The 18771-nt window shown below is 41.6% G+C and overlaps 2 pseudogenes; one reads left to right on the top strand and one right to left on the bottom strand.

Annotated features, from left to right (window-relative positions):
• The window catches only part of LOC131755466 (RNA/RNP complex-1-interacting phosphatase-like), a 572095-nt pseudogene that overhangs the window by 35265 nt on the left and 518059 nt on the right, over nucleotides 1–18771 (top strand).
• Nucleotides 9755–13067, bottom strand: LOC131755449 (UDP-N-acetylglucosamine--peptide N-acetylglucosaminyltransferase 110 kDa subunit pseudogene; annotated as a pseudogene).

Genomic DNA, 18771 nt, shown 5'->3' on the forward strand with positions numbered 1-18771 from the left:
TCAATTTTCCTGTAACCATTTGAAACACTGATTTTTCATTTAAAAACTCCCCAAAGAGATCACCTCTGTGCTTTGTGAGCACCTAGAGGGGTGGGATAGGGAGGGTGGGAGAGAGGGTGATGCAAGAGGGAAGAGATATGGGAACATATGTATATGTATAACTGATTCACTTTGTTGTAAAGGAAAAACTAACACACTATTGTAAAACAGTTATACTCCAATAAAGATGTTTAAAAAAAAGACTCCCAAAAGAAATATTCAGGCTTAGATGTTTCACTTTTACCCAAGACTTAAAAAATTAACACCAATTTTACATGAGTAGATAAAAGACAGAAGTAGAGGGAACAGTTCCTAATTAATTTTATGAAGCCAGTATTACCTTGATACCAAAACCAGACAGGGATAGTATAGAAAGAAGAAAACTACAGACCAATATTTTTTTTATGAATTGGCTGCAAAAATCCTCAGCCAAATATTAGTAAATTAAATCCAGAAATATATAAAGAGAATAATATACCATGATCAAGTGGTATTTATTCCAGTTATGCAAAGTTGGTTAAGTATTTGAAAATCAAACAGTGTAATCCACCATATCCTATAGATTAAGGGGGAAAAGTCATGTGAGCCTATCCATTAATGCAGAGAAAGCATTTGACAAACTCCAATCCCATTCATGATTTTAAAGAAAGAAGAAAAAAAACTCCAAGCAAACTAGGAATAGTTTGAAACTCATAGAGATGATCTACAAACAACCTATACCAACATTATATTTAACTGTGAAAGACTGAATGCTTTCTCTGTCAGATCAGAAACAAGGCACCGATATCTGCTCTCACCACTTTTATTAAATATATTACTGGAGGGACTAGTAAGAAAATAAAGCAAAAATAAATAAATACATAAATTTAAAAGTTAAAGTTTTAAAAAGTTTATTTAAAAGAAAAAAGGACTATTCCTACTATGTAAAATAGGAAGGAATATATCCTACTGAATGTTGAATAGTAATATATCCTATTATATTGATTAAGGAAAAGTAAAACTGTCTCTATCTGAAGATGAGATGAAAATCTAAATGGAGAAAATGCCAAGGAAAACACAAAAAGCTGGAGAAATAATATTAGTTTGTCAATGTTTTAAGAGTACAAAATCAACACAATTTTATCAAATTATATATTAATAACAAATGTGTAGAAGCTTAAATAAAAATATGTGATGCCATTTACAACTGACCAAAATAAATACTTAAATATAAGCCCAATAAGACATTTATAGGACCTGTATACTGAAAATTACAAAATGCTGATGAAGAAAAATTGAAAAGTCCCAAACAAATAGGGAGACATACTTTGTTCATGGATTAGAAAACACAACGTAATGAAGATGTCAATTCTCCCCAAGTTAAGAGGCTTAACACAATTACTCTTTAAATGCCCTCAAGGTTTCTGTGGATATAGACAAGCTTATTCTAAGATTTATATAGTAAGAAGAGGCTGAAGAATAGCTAAAACAATTTGTAAAGGAAGATTAAAATGGGAGGAATTAACCTACCCAATTTCAAGATTTTGCAGTAATGATGGAGGGTAGATACATAGATCAATGGAACGGAATAGAGAACCCAGAAATAGACTGACATAAATACATTTAACTTGTTTTTGACAGCAGTGCAAAAGCTATCAAGAAAGAATAGACTTTTCAAAAAATGGTACTGAAACAGTTGGATATCCCTCAACAAAAACAAACAAACAGGGCTTCCCTGGTGGCGCAGTGGTTGAGAATCCGCCTGCCGATGCAGGAGACACGGGTCCGTGCCCTGGTCCGGGAAGATCCGACATGCCGCGGAGCAACTAAGCCCGTGAGCCATGGCCGCTAGGCCTGCGCGTCCGGAGCCTGTGCTCCGCAACGGGAGAGGCCACAACAGTGAGAGGCCCGCATACCGCAAAAAAAAAACAAAAAACAAACAAAAAAACAAAACAAAACAACAAAAAAAAATTGAACCTTAACCTAAACCTCCACACCTTACACAACAACTAAATCAAAGTGGATCATAATCGTAAATGTAAAAGCAGGACATTTTTAGGGAAAAAAAGGAGAAAATCTTTGGCATCTAGAACTAGGTGAATAATTCTTAGACTTGACACGGAAAGTATGATCAATAAAAGCAAAAACTGATAAACTGGATCTCATCAAAATGAGTTAAAAATGCTTCCTAGAAGATCCTTTTAAGTGGATGAAAACTCAAATTACACAGTGGGAAAACATATTTGAAAATCCCATATGAGACAAATGACTTGTATACAAAGTCATTTGTCATATACATATATGTCATATACAAAGAACTCTCCAAACAACTTAAAAACATCCAACTAGAAAATAGGCAGAAGACAGGAACAGACATTTCATGGAAGAGAATATACACATGGCAAAGGAGCACATGAAAAGATGTTCAACATCATTAGCCATTAGGGAAATGCAAATTAAGACCATAATGACATATCAGAGAATAACTAAAATTAAAGTATAGTGACAATATCAAATGCTGGCGAGTACGTAGAAAAATTACATCACTGGTGGAAAAATAAAATGGTTTAGCCACTCTGAGAAACAGCTTGACAGTCTCTTTTCATCCTAAAAGTAGATTCACCCTACAACGCAGTAATTGTACTCTTGAGCATTTATCCAAAAGAAACAAAAACTTAATGAAGTTCCCACAGAAACTTACATAGAAATGTTCCTAGCAGTTTTATTTTTAATAGCCAAAAACTGGCAACTACCCAAATGTCTTTCAATGGATGAATGTGGAAACAATTTGTGATATGATAAAATCTTACGATAGAATCCTACCGAGCAACAAAAAGGAACAAATTATTAATATAGGCAAAAATTGAAATGAAGTTCAAGGGAATGATGCCGAGGGAAAAATTTAAAAGGCCAATCTCCGAAGATTAAGTAATTGATGATTATGTTTACTTATTATTCTTAAAATAACAAAACTGTGGCGATGGAGAACAGATAAGAAGTTGCCAAGGCTCAGAGATGGGGGTAGAAGGTACAGCGGGGGAACTCTGTGAGGCTTTTGTGGTCCCAGGACAAATAATACAGCAATCTTGGTTTTAATCCCTAAAGATTTTTAAAAGCAATTCCTAATAAGAGGTGTCCAGATATTTAGCAATGGCAGCAGATCAGAGGTATAGCTCCCCAACATGACAACTTCAAAAGGGATCCTACGAATTCAATGCAGATGTTGATTTTAAAAAGGCCAGTCACAATACTTAAATGGTATATATCTTAACACTATTATTCTAAGTATCCAGCTATACCAGATCGACTAGCAGGATTTTCTGTACATTCAATCTTATTTAAGACAGTAAATCTTATAATAAGACAGTGAAAAAAAGAAAACAACACAAACCTCAGCTACTGTTGGATATTCTCACAGGAAGATGAGGTGAAAATATGTAGCCGCGGTTCAAAAGCTTAAGCGGTGGCACCTAAATTTGGCTGCACATTAGAATCATCTGAAGCACTTTTTACAAACCCTCACACCGACGGTTGGTCATCCTAGAGCAATAAAATCATTTTAAATCTCCCCAGACGACGCCAATGTCTAGCCAGAACTGAGAACCAGTGGACTAAGCAGAAGGGGATGTTTCCACAAAGATTTCTTAACAATAAGTCCTTTCACCCAATCAGATTTACCTCCCCACAAAGGGGCAAACAAGGCTAGATGTTGTCCATACTTGCTTAGCTTTAATTAGCACTTGTGACTTGCCCAAAACCTAGATCCTGTTTCCCCTAAATTTCATGTTATTGCCTAAGTTTTTCAAACCCAGGGCTAAGGGCTTTGCCGGGATGAGATTTTAAGTGCTCACACAGGGGAAGTCCCTGGCAAACCAGGACAGCGGTCACTCTACATTGACATGTAAAGCATCCTCCATAACCCTGCCAGTGCTCCCAGATACTAGTCTGTGCCAACCAGTGGAGCAAAGGCGTTCTCCGTTACTACCACGGCACATGCTGCTGGACTTGCCTTGGCTGGTCCCGATCTTTTCCAGGTGCCGCTCCCCTTCCCCTGCTGGTGGACGCTTTGGCCAGCTGACAATGCAGGTATGTTCAAACTTTAAGGTGAATAAGAATCATCTGGAGGGCCTGTTATAACAGAGATCACTGAGCCCCACCAGAGTTGCTGATTCCATAGGGCTGGGACAGGGCCCTACAACTGGAATATCGAACACATTATCAGGGGACGCTGCTAAAGCTGGTCAGGTTGTCACCGAATGCAGGTTCGTGTGTCTGAAGCACAGGGATGCCCAACATACCTAAAGGTTGGAGTGTGGAGCAGAGACAGGTTTGTTGCAGGATCGAGCAAGGAGAGGGGTTGGCCCGTGTTCCAAAAAACCCTGAAATCGCCAAAGGATTTCAGCAAAGCATTTTTAAAGGCCAGGTGAGGGAGGGACGTCCCAGGGAATGTGATTACCTCGTGCACAATCCTCTGACTGGTTGATGTTGAGGCCACAGGGCAGGTAACATTATCCATCCTTAGGTGCCAGAAGGTCTGGGGGCTACAGTGCTCATGATCATCAAGGAGTTAATTTCTTCCATTCGGTGGTGGTTTTTAGCATCTGAAAACCCAAGAAATATGCCTGAGATACTATTGTCTGAGTACTTCAGAGAGGAACTACAGCAGAGGAGATGGGGGATGGGTCTGTCCTAGGAAGGCCCCATAGGGTACTGCTTGCTTACAAGGGGACCATACTTTGAGAATCACTGCTCTACTGGCTTGGAATGTTAAGAAAGTAACGGAAGAATCCCTCCCCAGATCTAGATTCTAGTATTGCCAGCTATTTTGGTGGGGGGAAGGGTAAGTATTGTCCTTGCTTGGACTTCTTGTTCATTTATATCGAAGCCTATTTGAGGCAGTGCGCCCGGCGGTCCTGCACAGCTGTCTTTTGCTTCAACGGTGTTTGCAATGAACAGACCCAGGGACGCTCCTTGCTCCAGCCCCCGACCACCCTCCTACCTTTCTTCCAGTCGCAACCTTTAGAATCAGCCACTCACCTATGCTCAGCCTCCAGGACAGGCCAGCACCGTTTTGTGAGCTTAAATCCTTGTCACTGATCAACCACAAGTTCCCAGCTTCGTCAGAATTATTCCATCGAGGTGGAGGCCGCCGTCCACCGCCTGTGCAACCTGCATCTGTGGACACTTACCTCTCTCTGAGCTTCTGTTTCGACAGCAGCAATGGGACTCTGGACAGTGTGGGCCACATTTGGCGCCAACTGGCTGAGGAGGAGTGCGAGGGCGCCCAGCGCCTCTTGAAAATGCAAAACCAGTGCTGAGGCTGCGCCCTCTTCCAGGATGCGTGGAAGCCTTCTCAACATGAGCGGGGTAGAACCCAGGACGCTGTGGAAGCCGCCATTCTTAGGGAGAAGAACCTGAACCAGGCACTATGGGATCTGCGCGCCCTGGGCTCTGCCCGCGCGGACTCCCACCTCTGTGACTTCCTGGAGAGCCGCTTCCTGGAGGAGCAGGTGAAACTCATCAAGAAGATGGGCGACCACCTACCTGACCAAGCTCCGCAGGCTGGCTGGTCCGCAGGGTGTGCTGGGCGAGCATCTCTTTGAAAGGCTCACCCTCGAGCACAAACAGGAGTCTCTGAAGTCCAGCGGCCTCTGAGGAGCCCCTCTGGCGTCAGAGCTTCCGCCTGAAGCCCCGCTCTGCAGCCACGAGGCAGCTTTGTAACCGCCCTGGAGCCCTCTCCCAAGCCTTGGACCAAATGGAAACAATAAAGCTTTTTGCAGAAGAAAAAATAAGCCTATTTGAAACACAAACAGAATTAGGAGAAAAAAAGAAATATATATATATATATATATATATATATATATACACACACATATATTCACGTTCTCTTAACATATGAATTGCCCCACTTTATCTGTGTGAAATCAGTTTGTTCCTGTCATTGGGCTGGTTCTCAAGCTTTGCTGCTCATTTGAATTCCCTAAAGAGCTTTTAAGAAAAACATTGGCGTCTGGGTCCCAGCCCCAGAGATTTGGATTCAGGAGGTGTAGGGAGGAGCCTGGCACGGGGAGGTCTCAGAGGCCCCCAGGTGATTCTAATGTGCAGCAACTTTGTGAACCACCTCTTGGCTTCAAGCCAGCTAGCGATCAGATATTAAATCTAAGACACACGGGCTAGTGCGTGAGCTCCGTGGCTAGGTGTATTTCATTTTCTTCTTCCTGGAAGATTCGTGCCAGGGAAAATGATTGATAGTTGTAGTACTTCTCTGAAATGGATTGAAATTTCCAATTAGCGTGAACAGGGGACTGTGAGTGGGTGAATGCAATAAGGTGTATCATTTACGTATTGCCCTATGTGTATGGCTAGAAGCTTTTGCAACTGAGGTCTGCCCTGCTTTTCATGCTAATGGTAATGCTTGTCCTCCTAATGCAGCTGTAAACTTTCTAAGCCCATAGGTAGACAGCATCACAAAATATTTACCCCTCCCCACTGGCCCACTCTCAAGCTTCACTCCCCTTCCCCAATTCACAAATGTACATCAATGCGCTTGAGACCAATATCAACATATTGACCTTCAATTCTTCTACTTTGCAGCTTCCCTCTTATCAGGAGATGTCAGCATTTCATGCAAGGACAAATGCTTGCCTCTTGCTGACTAATGTAGACAATGCCTCCAAGAGACAAATAGCCCTTAGGGAGGGGGAAAAAGTCTTTCAAAAAGTTGACGCCCAGAGGAGGCATTTTCAGTCATCTCAGCTTAGAGGTCAAATATCCAAAATTTAAAAAAAGGTTAAAAAAAAGAAGAAGAAGAAAGCAAGGAAGAAAAGAAGGAAACAATTTTCTTATCTCATAGTAAAAAGGCAGTTTTCCTTAAAAAAAGACTTAAGCCTTAAATTCTCTTTCCTAATCAAAATGTGCTTTTCCTTCTTTAGACTATTCCTCTTATATCCTGTATTATTCATGATGTTTAATTCTTGAAATAGCACGTGGCTGAAAACAGAAGCTCATGTCTTGTCCACTATGAATTAAATCTTCTTTTCCTAGGACCCGTCTACAATGTACAATTTGGGGTCTGCCAACATAAGTATTTTCTCTGAAATAAGTTACAGCACTTTGCCTTTTCAATATATAGTGATACAATATATTGTTAACACAATATAGTTAATATAGTCAGTATAGTCAGTACAACTATAACGCACGTGATATGATGCCGCTTTGGTGATTTTCTTCATCCATGTAATTCTGAAATTTGACAGTACAGTTTTCATTTTCTAATGAGCTGAGTATTACCTTTGTAAGGACAGAAAAATAAAATAAATTCATAATATTCTTGTGTGGTTTGTCCCTGGGGTGGATTACCATAATGGGGGGATATCTGAGCCTTTCCCCAAGTCATTAAGAAACTTCCAGCGAGCAGCCCCTTGTCCTCTCCAGGGAGTGGGGGGAAAGCATCTTTAATCATCATAATCCTGGGAGGAGAAATCTCAGAAATAAGACATCTGCTTCTGTGCCTTGTTGTTTTGCAGAATAGCAATGATTGCTTTAGCAGCTTCTATTGCCGTATGTGTACAATAAGTAGATGAACATAAAACTGAATGAACACATAACAGAAGGATAAACCCACCCAGCTTAACAAATCCACTCTCTCACCTGCTGTGCCCTGAAACATGAAAGAATCACGGGATCATAAGGATTAATAAAATAACAGTCTCTGTTAACAATATTGACAGGAGGTATAAGGATAATTTGTCTGATTTGGGACCAACAGCTTAACTGCTTAATTCTTTTTTTTAAGGGCAAATCATTCATGTATTGTTTAAAGATTGCAAGACAACATCTGAATTTCGGGAGCACAATTTAAATGTTTTACTTTTTTGATGAAGCAGAGTATAATAGAAAAAACAATTAGTTTCCAGTAATATCTATATCTCTATGCAGAATTAAGTCTTCCACAGACATGTTACCTGGAAACAAAACCCTGTTACAATAAGCAAAGCTTCAACCAGAGCGGCTACTTTTCGGGCCAGGGGAAAGGTTCATCCCTATAGGAGGATGATGTGCTGTGTAAAATGGCTGCAAGGTCACAGCCTTGAGGGCGTTGGAAGCCTATTATCCTATTCCACATTAAGTAGTTTGGTGAACTTCAAACGTCCGTTCATCTGCAACCAAGCTGGCAACCTTTAACTGATATTTCAAGCAGGTAAAAAATAAATTAAAAGAAATCCCTACACTGATGTTCCTTCATTTACACTGTTAAATGGTTCATTAACATGTAATTCTGTTTAAGAATTACATTTGAGACTCCTTGCTCAGATTTTGGTTCACAGTACAAATCTTTCAGAGATTCAAGTTCTGATTAATCAATAATTTGTCAGCTAGGATACATTCAGGCAACAGCTGCAACTACAGAACAGGTGCACTGCCTCAGCTCCTTGAAAAGACAAAATCTTGCGCAATACTAGCAGAAAAAGTATCTGTTACCAGACAGCATATGTGCAGTACAGCAAGACAAAAACATATATTCATATGTTGGCTTGTTTAAGCCTCAAGCCCTCCATCTTTGTTGAAATACAATAATTTCATTCCTATGGTTTTCAATACCAAAAACTCAACCTCCAGGAGGGCTAAAGTCTAATTTGTACTCCAAACCAAGTAGCAGTGCAGTTTGCTACTACTGAGGCTGAATCCATAAAGACTTCAAGACCACGTCCAGAAGACAAGTTATTATATATAATACCCTAAAAGTTCTGAAACATGATTATCATATACAGAGCTGGTCCTTCAGAGCTTTTTACCTATAACATGTTTTTTGGTGACAGTTATTTAATGTACTGGAGATAACTGTGACTTACCGATCAAATAGTTGAATACTTAAACTTACCTGGGATTTCATTTCTGCTGAAAGAAAAAGGAAGAACAGGACTCACTTAAAAAAAACAAACTTTAGAAATGAAAGTAAAAATCTTACCACACACTGTCACTTTGGGAGGCAGCATACAGGGGCAGTCAACAGTAAAACACTGGTGAAACAGGTCAAAATTCTAGGCCCAAAATCCATTATTATTATCATCGGTGACAGTACCACCACTGCGCCCTTCATAATTACTCATCACTCCTAAGATTCTTCACTTGGCACCACACGTTGTGTTTAAGAGAAACACTCTGGGAGGTTTTGAATCAGACTTGTTTTTTTGTTAGCCAAGTTACAGGACAATTTTTAACGTGGGGAGAAGGGAAGAAGGAAACGGACCAGAAAAAGAATTTAAGCCATCATCTAGAAACCAACAGAGCACCGATAGTTCCAAACATTATGTCAGACACTAAAATCACTGATCTAGGCTCAAGTGGTTTATAAAACCTATAAAAAGACTACACCAGCAAAGTCCCCATTTATCTGTAGAGCTCAGAAACTAAAACAAGGAATATTTTAGCTTAAAACCTTATCTCAAGAGAATCATATACACTTCACATGAAGAAAAATACCTGAAACCAAACATTTTTAAAAGCTCCAATACCCAAAATATAAGAAAAAAATAACTCACAAGACTCAATCAATCCCTGATAATCACAAACGGCTGGGCAATCTCTATCTCCCTTCCACACTTACCATCCATCCCATGGAAGACCAAGGGAGATGAGACCTCCCAGACGTACGCAACACCTGGCTGCTGCAAAGTTCTCTGGAGACTCCTTGCGGAACAGCAGCTTCGTATCTCTTGTGTCTCTCCCTATCATGATCATGCAGGAAGCAAGGCTGGCTGTGCTATTTCTTATCATTGTCTGTCACCCATGTGCAACATGGGTGTTGCACAGAGAAGTAAAAAGTTGTACAGAGAAGTAAAAAGTAGTTCCCTTTCCCCCAGAACGTTGAGGCTGACGTACAGGGGTAATTCTCCCATGCACACAGTCATTATTTAGGCCGACTCAGTGACTTCAACAGGCTTCATCATGTGATCAGGTTTGTTGCCAGCTGCATAATGCTCCCACATCTGTAGATAGAGCTGCTCTAGTTCCATTGTGTATTGTTTGGTGTTGAACAGAGGGCTAGATATTCTCTGCTTCCAGAATTTGCCACGAATTTTCTTCAGGTATTCTAGGTCAGTTCCCAGTTTCACAGCTATGTCTTCATAGTCTTGTCTATTTTTAGCAATAAGCTCAGGACAGCCTAAACAAGTGAGCTGGGAAGCTGCAACTCGGGAAGCGAGAGTCTCTCCTGGCATAGTCACCATGGGTGTCCCTGCCCAAAGCACATCCATCCCTGTGGTGTGTCCATTACAGAGTGGAGTGTCCAAGCAGACATCAGCCAGCTGGCCTCTGCGAACATGTTCCTCTTTAGGAGCAACAGGTGAAAAGATGATACGGTTCTGGGGAAGGCCCATATTTTGTGCGTACCATTGAATATTAGGTTCTCCTACCGCTGGAAAACGCAACAGCCACAGTACACTATTGGGAACACGCTTCAGAATGCTTGCCCACATCTGCAAAGTAGGTGGGTCAATTTTATATAACTGATTAAAGTTACAGTACACAATGGCATCTTCCGGTAACCCGTACTGAGAACGTGTGGTTACAATAATGGTACGGGGAACCTCCTCTCCAGTGGCAGCCTTATTGTTGATCTGGGGAGTTGCCAGTCCATTGCTAATACTGAATCCATTAATTGTTATCTGAATTTGTCCTCTGTTAATCATGTCAATAACTGCTTCTGCAATAGAATTCATAGAAATGACAGGCATATTAAGAGCCGTATTACTGCTGTCTGTGTTGTCTTCTCCACCAGGACATTTCATCTTGACTACTTTCACATCTGGTAGACTATCCAGAAATGCTTTGAGGTCGATGCCATTCAGCACAATCCGATTGTCATAAATGTGCCCATTGGACTTAAAATCGATGACCGCTTTTTTCTTCAGGTGAGGGAACATATTAGCGTGATCACCAATAAAGAAAGTACGGGGCATATAAGCCAGTTTCTCAGAATACTGCTCAGCAACTTCAGCAGGTGAAGTTTCCTGATCAGTGATGATATAATCCATGAAAAGCGCGCCACTAGTCCCAGGGTACCCCAGCCACATTGCCTGAATAGGAGCTGGCCTGAGAGCAAAGAGTTCATTTCGAGCACCCCTGGTATAACCATTCATATTTACAAGGATGTGTATACCATCTTGATGGATGCGATCAGCTGCTTTTCCATCGCATGGAATCTGAGAAAGATCAATGAAATGATGGGCTTCTGACATCACCTTCACTCGGAAGTTTGTGCCATCATCTGGGCTCAGGGCATAACAGAATACCTCAAATTTGTCAGAGTTGTGCATGCCTGGAATAGACTGCATAAGATGAGAAGTAGGATGATTCCCAAAGTCAGAACTCACGTATCCTACACGCAGTCGGCCACCACTGAGCCGCAAGTCTTTTGGATGTTCATACGGTGGTTTGTGAAGGACATTTATATTATCCAAGCAGGCGTTCCCATGCCTCTCAGCAATAGCCTTTCTGAAGCCATGAGAAAGAGGATACAGCATACTATGATGAGGTTGCACGGAAGGCAACCTGTTCTTCTCTAACTGGTCAGCCACAATGCCGACCAACTTCTTCATTCGCTCATCATAGTCTGTCCAATCACAGACAAGCTGCAGGCAATGAGCCAAATTACAATAAGCGTCAGGTAAATCAGGTTGAAGCTTCAGAGCGGTGCGATAAGAAGCAATTGCTTCTGGAATATTCCATGAATCCTTGTGAATGGCAGCCAGATTGCTGTGGGCATCCACAAATGCAGGGTTAATCTGAATGGCACGAATATAACACTGCAAGGCTCCCTGGACATCCTGCATCTCCATTAGAGTGTTTCCCATATTATAGTAGGCCTCAGAAAAGGTAGGACTGATTCGAATAGCCTCCTGATAATGCATCAGAGCTTCCTGCAGTTGTCCCTGCTGCTTCAATACACTTGCTAAATTTGAATGGGCAACAGCAAACTCTGGGAAGACTTCTAAGGCTTTATGATACAAGCGAAGTGCCTCTTCAATGTTTCCCTGTTCTCTTTTGATATTGGCTAGGTTATTCAGAGAGTCTGCATGGGTGGGGCACAGCCCGAGAGCTGCATTATAACAATCTTCTGCTTCGGCACCACTGCCCTTCTCTTTGAGAGCGTTGGCTAGGTTGCAGTAAGCATCAGGGAAATGGGGTTGCAATTCAATAGCTCGCCTGTAGGTGTCTATTGCCAGATCTATCAGGCCTTGCTCATAGTATGCATAAGCCAGGTTGCCATGTACCCCTGCATGATTTGGGCTCAAGCTTAGAGCAAAAAGGTAAGCTGCCACAGCTCTGTCAAAAATCCGTGCCTCTTTGAAGACATTTCCTAAATTGATATAAGCATCCAGAAAATGGGGGTCAAGGGTGACAGCCTTTTCAAAGTGATGAATTGCAAGCCAAATCTCCCCTTGTGCATTGAAAACACAGCCAAGATTACTCCAAGTTACTGCAAAGTTCGGTTGCGTCTCAATTGCTTTCAGATAACATGCCTTGGCTTCTTCCAAGCGACCCAGGGCTTTGAGCAGGTTCCCCAGGTCACTGAGAACACAGTACAAATCAGGATTGCACTGAAGAGCACAGACGTAAGCTTGTGCTGCCCCTTCCAAGTCACCTGCTGCTACCAAAGCGGCTGCCAGGTTAATATAACCATCGATGAAATCTGGCTTGAGATGCACTGCATACCGGTAATGCTCAATTGCTTCCTGCAACTGCCTTCCTTCTCTGTACACATTCCCCAAATTCGAATAGGCTTCTGCCAGAAGAGGGTTCTGTTTGATTGCCAGAGTACTAAAGTGGGCAGATCTGTCCAGCCTTCGACACTGGAAGTGTATAGATGAAAGTAATAAAAGTACATCACTATTGTCTGGCTCTTGTCTCCAGAGCTGCATGCAGTATCTCTCAGCTGCCTCAAAATCTCCCGCCTGATATTCTCGATGTGCCAACTCAGCTAACCCTTGGAAGTTTAGTTTCGTTGGCTCCGTGCTGTCGGCCACGTTGCCCACGGAAGACGCCATCTGGAGCTTCTGGAGGGAGAGAGAAAAGGGGATCATTGAGTCCCGCTGCCGCCACTACTGGCAAGAGTGTTTCTAGAGGGAGCAAATACGAGGGCAGCAGCCATACCACTGCTTTGACAGGCTTAAGCAGCGGCAACAGTTACAGGCACCGAACCTTAGGAACTCTGGTTGGCCATCTACCTCTCACGGTCTTGAAATCTTAATTCTTAACCCTGCCTTCTTCCACCATTTTTTCTCCTATTCAGGGAATAAAAATTACCTATACACTTGCCTTAGAAGAAATCAAAAGTCAGTAGTAGTCCAAACACTTTTTAAAATTGTGTTTTCTGTCCAGTTGGAAATGAAATAGATGATTGAATTTTCTTCATCATTCATATAGTCAATGTGGAAAACATTAGGGCCGTGAATTTCAATACAGTAAGATCAGAAAACTTTAAATTGGCCTTCCCAAACCAGTAATAAGTAACCAATATTGTATATAATGCTAAAATCTTAGAGACTGAGCTTGATATTTATAAACTTGTGAAAACATTAGCTAATTTCTCCTCATATTTCTCATGCCTCAAACCTGAGTATTACTTTTTTAAAAATAAATTTATTTATTTACTTTTTTGTGTGTGGTACGCAGGCCTCTCACCACTGTGGCCTCTCCCGTTGCGGAGCACAGGCTGCGGACGCACAGGCTCAGCGGCTATGGCTCATGGGGCCAGCCACTCCTCAGCATGTGGGATCTTCCCGTACCGGGGCATGAACCCGTGTCCCCTGCGTCTGCAGGCGGACGCTCAACCACTGAGCCACCAGGGAAGCCCCTATTTATTTACTTTTATTTTGTCTGCGTTGGGTCTTCAGTGCTGCGTGCGGCTTTTCTCTAGTTGCGGTGAGCGGGGGCTACTCTTTGTTGCGGTGCATGGGCTTCTCATTACAGTAGCTTCTATTATTGTTCCACAACTCTATGGGTTGCTTTTTAGGTCCTATGAAGAACCCTAGAAATTAGTTCATGTAATTATAGGTTTTTGCAAAATTGTCAGAAGTGAGATATTTTAACTTCCATCAGGTAAGACCAGCGTCTCTTTCTTTGCCAATCTTTCTTCTATCATATTCAGCTACGTTGGATCATACTGGAATGGCCACAGGCTTTTTTGAAATCTGGCTAAGGAGATGTTTTAAGTGAGGCTATTATGTGATTTTCAGACACCACCATATGTCATTGACTATATACTATCCCATTACAGGAATAACTTCCAGTACTCTTACTGACTACTCGACTGACTTAACTAGCGCAAGACACAGAAGCATAAGGACAAAAACCACCTTACAGTACAGCCTTGTCTTGCACTTCACAGCTCTCAAAGCATGTGCATTTGAAGAAAAAAAAAAGAACTGAAAAGTATAAAACCAGAAGCTTTTCTGTGAAAAATTATTTCAATCATCAAGCATGTGAAAGAGAAGTCAAAGATTCAGTTCTCATCAATGCTTAGTCAAAACGGAAATTTTCTTCTGTCAAGAATATACTCCAGGGGCTTCCCTGGTGGCACAGTGGTTAAGAATTCGCCTGCCAATGCAGGGGACACGGGTTCGAGCCCTGGTCCGGGAAGATCCCACATGCCACGGAGCAACTAATCCCGTGCACCACAACTACAGAGCCTGCGCTCTAGAGCCCGTGAGCCACAACTCCTGAGCCTGTGAGCCACAATTACTGAAGCCTGAATGCCTAGAGCGCGTGCTCTGCAACAAGAGAAGCCACCTCAGTGAGAAGCCTGTGCACCACAACAAAGAGTAGCCCCCACTCACTGCAACTAGAGAAAGCCCGCACACAGCAACGAAGATCCAACACAGCCATAAATAATTAAATAAATAAAAGAATATACTCCATCAGTAATGTGTGTAATGGAATGGTGTGAATGAGTATTTTATCAGAATTCCTGTAATGCACAAACCTATAGCAGTACTGAAGTCAGTAATGCATTTATAATAGTAAATATTTATGAGGAAGTAATCCATAGAGATTTTCTCAAAGTTAACAATGAAAATTAATGTGACATTAACAATAATAAATTGTGAAGCTGAAATAAACTTTTCTAAACTATTAATAACTAAAAGAAAATTCTAATCAACCATGTTAAAAGTAATCTATGTCTATAAACTACAAAGTTTATTTCTTAAAATTTTATTTCTAAAATACATAAATTGTCATATGAGGAGGCAGTAAAAGAATTTATAGCTAGGGCTTTCCTGGTGGCGCACTGGTTGGCAATCCGCCTGCCGATGCAGGGGACACGGGTTCGTGCCCCGGTCTGGGAAGATCCCACATGCCACGGAACGGCTGGGCCCGTGAGCCACGGCCACTGAGCCTGCGCGTTCAGAGCCTGTGCTCCGCGGCGGGAGAGGCCACAACTGTGAGAGGCCCGCATATCACAAAAAGGGAAAAAAAAAAGAATTTATAGCTAAAAGAGTGGGGAAAAGTTTTATACAGACACATCTGGCAGTAGTTAACTTTTTTTTGTTTTGTGCGGTACGTGGGCCTCTCACTGTTGTGGCCTCTCCCGTTGCAGAGCACAGGCTCCAGATGCGCAGGCTCAGCGGCCACGGCTCACGGGCCCAGCCGCTCCGCAGCCTGTGGGATCTTCTCAGACTGGGGCATGAACCCGGGTCCCCTGCATCGGTAGGCGGACTCTCAATCACTGCGCCACCAGGGAAGCCCGGTAGTTAATTTTTAAATGTAATTTTTCTAGATTTTGTGACACCTATAGTATTGATATTTGAAAGCATTTAAAAAATTGTAATTTGAAGATTTGTTACTTCCAGGTAAAATAAAATAGTTTGAAGCAAAACGACGTTTCCACTGAGAAAAACAAAAAATGCCAAATAAAATAGACAGCCTTCAATCAAAAAGTTCTAGACATACCAAGAGATAGAACCATATGACAAAAATTTTAAGAAAAGAACAAATAATACAAAAATATTTACATAAGATACTGTGTATCTTTATCAGGAAAAGTCTTTATCAAGAAAAGACTTTAAAACCATCAGAAATAATATTATATTTTATTTATTTGTATATTTTATTTATATATAGACATTTATATATTTATATAAAGAACTTAAAGGTAAAGCCCTAGTTAAGGCAGTGACAATAGCAGTAGCAGTGGGAGTGAAAAGAAATGCTTACATTCAAGCATATTTTGTCAGTAAAAGTCCAAGATCAAATGTCTGACTGCACACATGGGATGGATAGACAGAGTGGGAAAAATCAAAGTTAACTATAGAGGTTCTAGCGAAGATGGGGTTGCCATCACCCAACCCAAGGGGTTGCGATCATCCGCAAGGTCGAGGAGACTCAAAGGGAAGGTCATGCATGGTCAGAGGAAAAGTTAATTGGTGGGAAAATAAGTCTCCCAGTCTCTCTATCTCTTTCTACCAGTTTTTAAAAACATCTTTATTGGAGTATAATTGCTTTACAATGGTGTGATAGTTTCTGCTTTATAACAAAGTAAATCAGTTATACGTATACATATGTCCCCATATCTCTTCCCTCTTGCATCTCCCTCCCTCCCACCCTCCCCATCCCACCCCTCTAGGTGGTCACAAAGCACCCAGCTGATCTCCCCATGCTATGCGGCTGCTTCCCACTAGCTATCTATTCCTTACACCAGTTTTGTTTTCCTGCTCATATACATAGCAGCATTTCATTCAAAAGGAAAGTCATTGATCTGACTGGTCAAACTAAAAAACACAGTTCAAGGGCTTCCCTGGTGGTGCAGTGGTTGCGAGTCCGCCTGCCGATGCAGGGGACACGGGTTCATGCCCCGGTCCGGGAGGATCCAACATGCCGCGGAGCGGCTGGGCCCGTGAGCCATGGCCGCTGAGCCTGCGCGTCCGGAGCCTGTGCTCCACAACGGGAGAGGCCACAGAGGTGAGAGGCCCGTGTACCGCAAAAAAAAAAAAAAAAAAAAAAAAAACAGTTCAAGGCACATTTACAGTGGTTAGTAATTTAGAATTACTAACCACAATTTAGAAAGTCATGTTCCCAGTTTCCCTCTTCCTACACCATGGAACACATTGGCCATTTCTCCAAAGTTTCCACTCCATAGAGCGGACCAGAGATGACATTAGCCCAGAACTGAGAGCTTGGCACGAGATGGTGTCAGCCCCACCTAGAGCTCTGGCATAATTTATAACCCAACCCAGCTCTACACACAGTTCTGCATGGAATCTTGGGACTAAACTCAGCCATAATAATGCGATTCTGTTTTGCATTTGGTTTTCTTCCTTGCTTTACTTTCCCTGGCCACTCTGACAAACAAACTGTCAGGCATTCCTGGGCCACTCACAAACTTTATTCCATGTAATGTCATCCAGATTCCCAAGAAAATTACTAACAATAAGGAGGGAAATTGGGAACATGGTGAGTTTCATATGCCTGAAATATACAGGTAATTGAATCCAGTTAAGTAGCAAATTATTTGGATCTCTAATATGCCAGTAGAATAGCAGACTAAGCTCAATTTAATGTACTCTTACTGGAAACACACGTAAACTCTGGGTGAATTTTGAAAAAGTGAAAAGCACATAGCTGAGATTAAAAGAAAGAAAGGAACACCTGCATGTTTCAGAAAGTAACAGAGAACTTAAATCTAGAGAAATAAGAGCGGACTGATGTCTATGGGTTCTGTTCCTTAGTATAGGCCTTACGTAAATAGGGGCTGGAGCTAGAAATCTCACATTACCTTGAGGCCAGGAATTTAGACTCAGGAAGGAACAATATTGAGAAGTTGGTACAGATATCCTACAGAAAGTTCATGAGGAACTGCTTAGTCCATTAAGAGGGCCAAGGGAGGTGGTGAGGAAGACTGATATCTCTTTAAACCCTTCAGGTACAGAAAACATCAACACCTCTGAAAAGTAGGCCTGTCCTTCCCAGAGTTGTGATGGCCAGCTTGTCACTAACCTGTAGGGCCCTGTATGGATCAGAAACTGCAAGGAGAGTAATTCAAAGAAAAACAGATGCAGGATGGCTGTGGCAATAAATCCTAGGACCCTATCAGAAAGAAAATTAAAACCACTCTGAAGGGAAATTTTAACAAACCAGAGCAGATAGTATCCTAACCAGAATAGAATAATAATTCTGAGGAAGTTACTTGAGTTATTTAAGTAATAGTCAATGCATTTCCATGGCCAGGCCCTTTTGAAGAATTCTAAAACATATACAAACAATTCATTTACATCTTATATATCCCACCATCCAGAGCAAAATTCACTTCAGAACTGTACTGGTGGAAACTGGGCAGCACTATGGAGAAAATACAAAGGTGTTTACCATCAAAAAACGTGAAGGGAAGAAAGATAATGTCGAATTTTTAATTATCCTGTGGTTTATTTAAATCTTTTGGAAACCCAAAATAGAGAAAACCTAGGAGGAAATGAAGATTTACATATTTAGAGGTTTATCAACTCATCTATCAAAGCTTTATTAATCTCTTCTTTGAATAACATTCCCGAGAGGTATAAATGTGTCCAGTGATAGGGTTGAATAAGCCTGAGAGAATTTCAATTGTTTCCTATTCTTGGTCAGCTATTAAGACCTTTCAGGAGCATCTTGATTTTCATGGCATCATCCAACAAAAAGCAGGATAGTTTACAGAAAGTCCTGGTCCACTTTTTGGCTTGCTTTTGTGTTTATGTTTTTGTTTTTTTCACATTGGGC

This window comes from Kogia breviceps, chromosome 4 (genome assembly GCF_026419965.1).
Source record: "Kogia breviceps isolate mKogBre1 chromosome 4, mKogBre1 haplotype 1, whole genome shotgun sequence".
NCBI lineage: Eukaryota > Metazoa > Chordata > Mammalia > Artiodactyla > Physeteridae > Kogia > Kogia breviceps.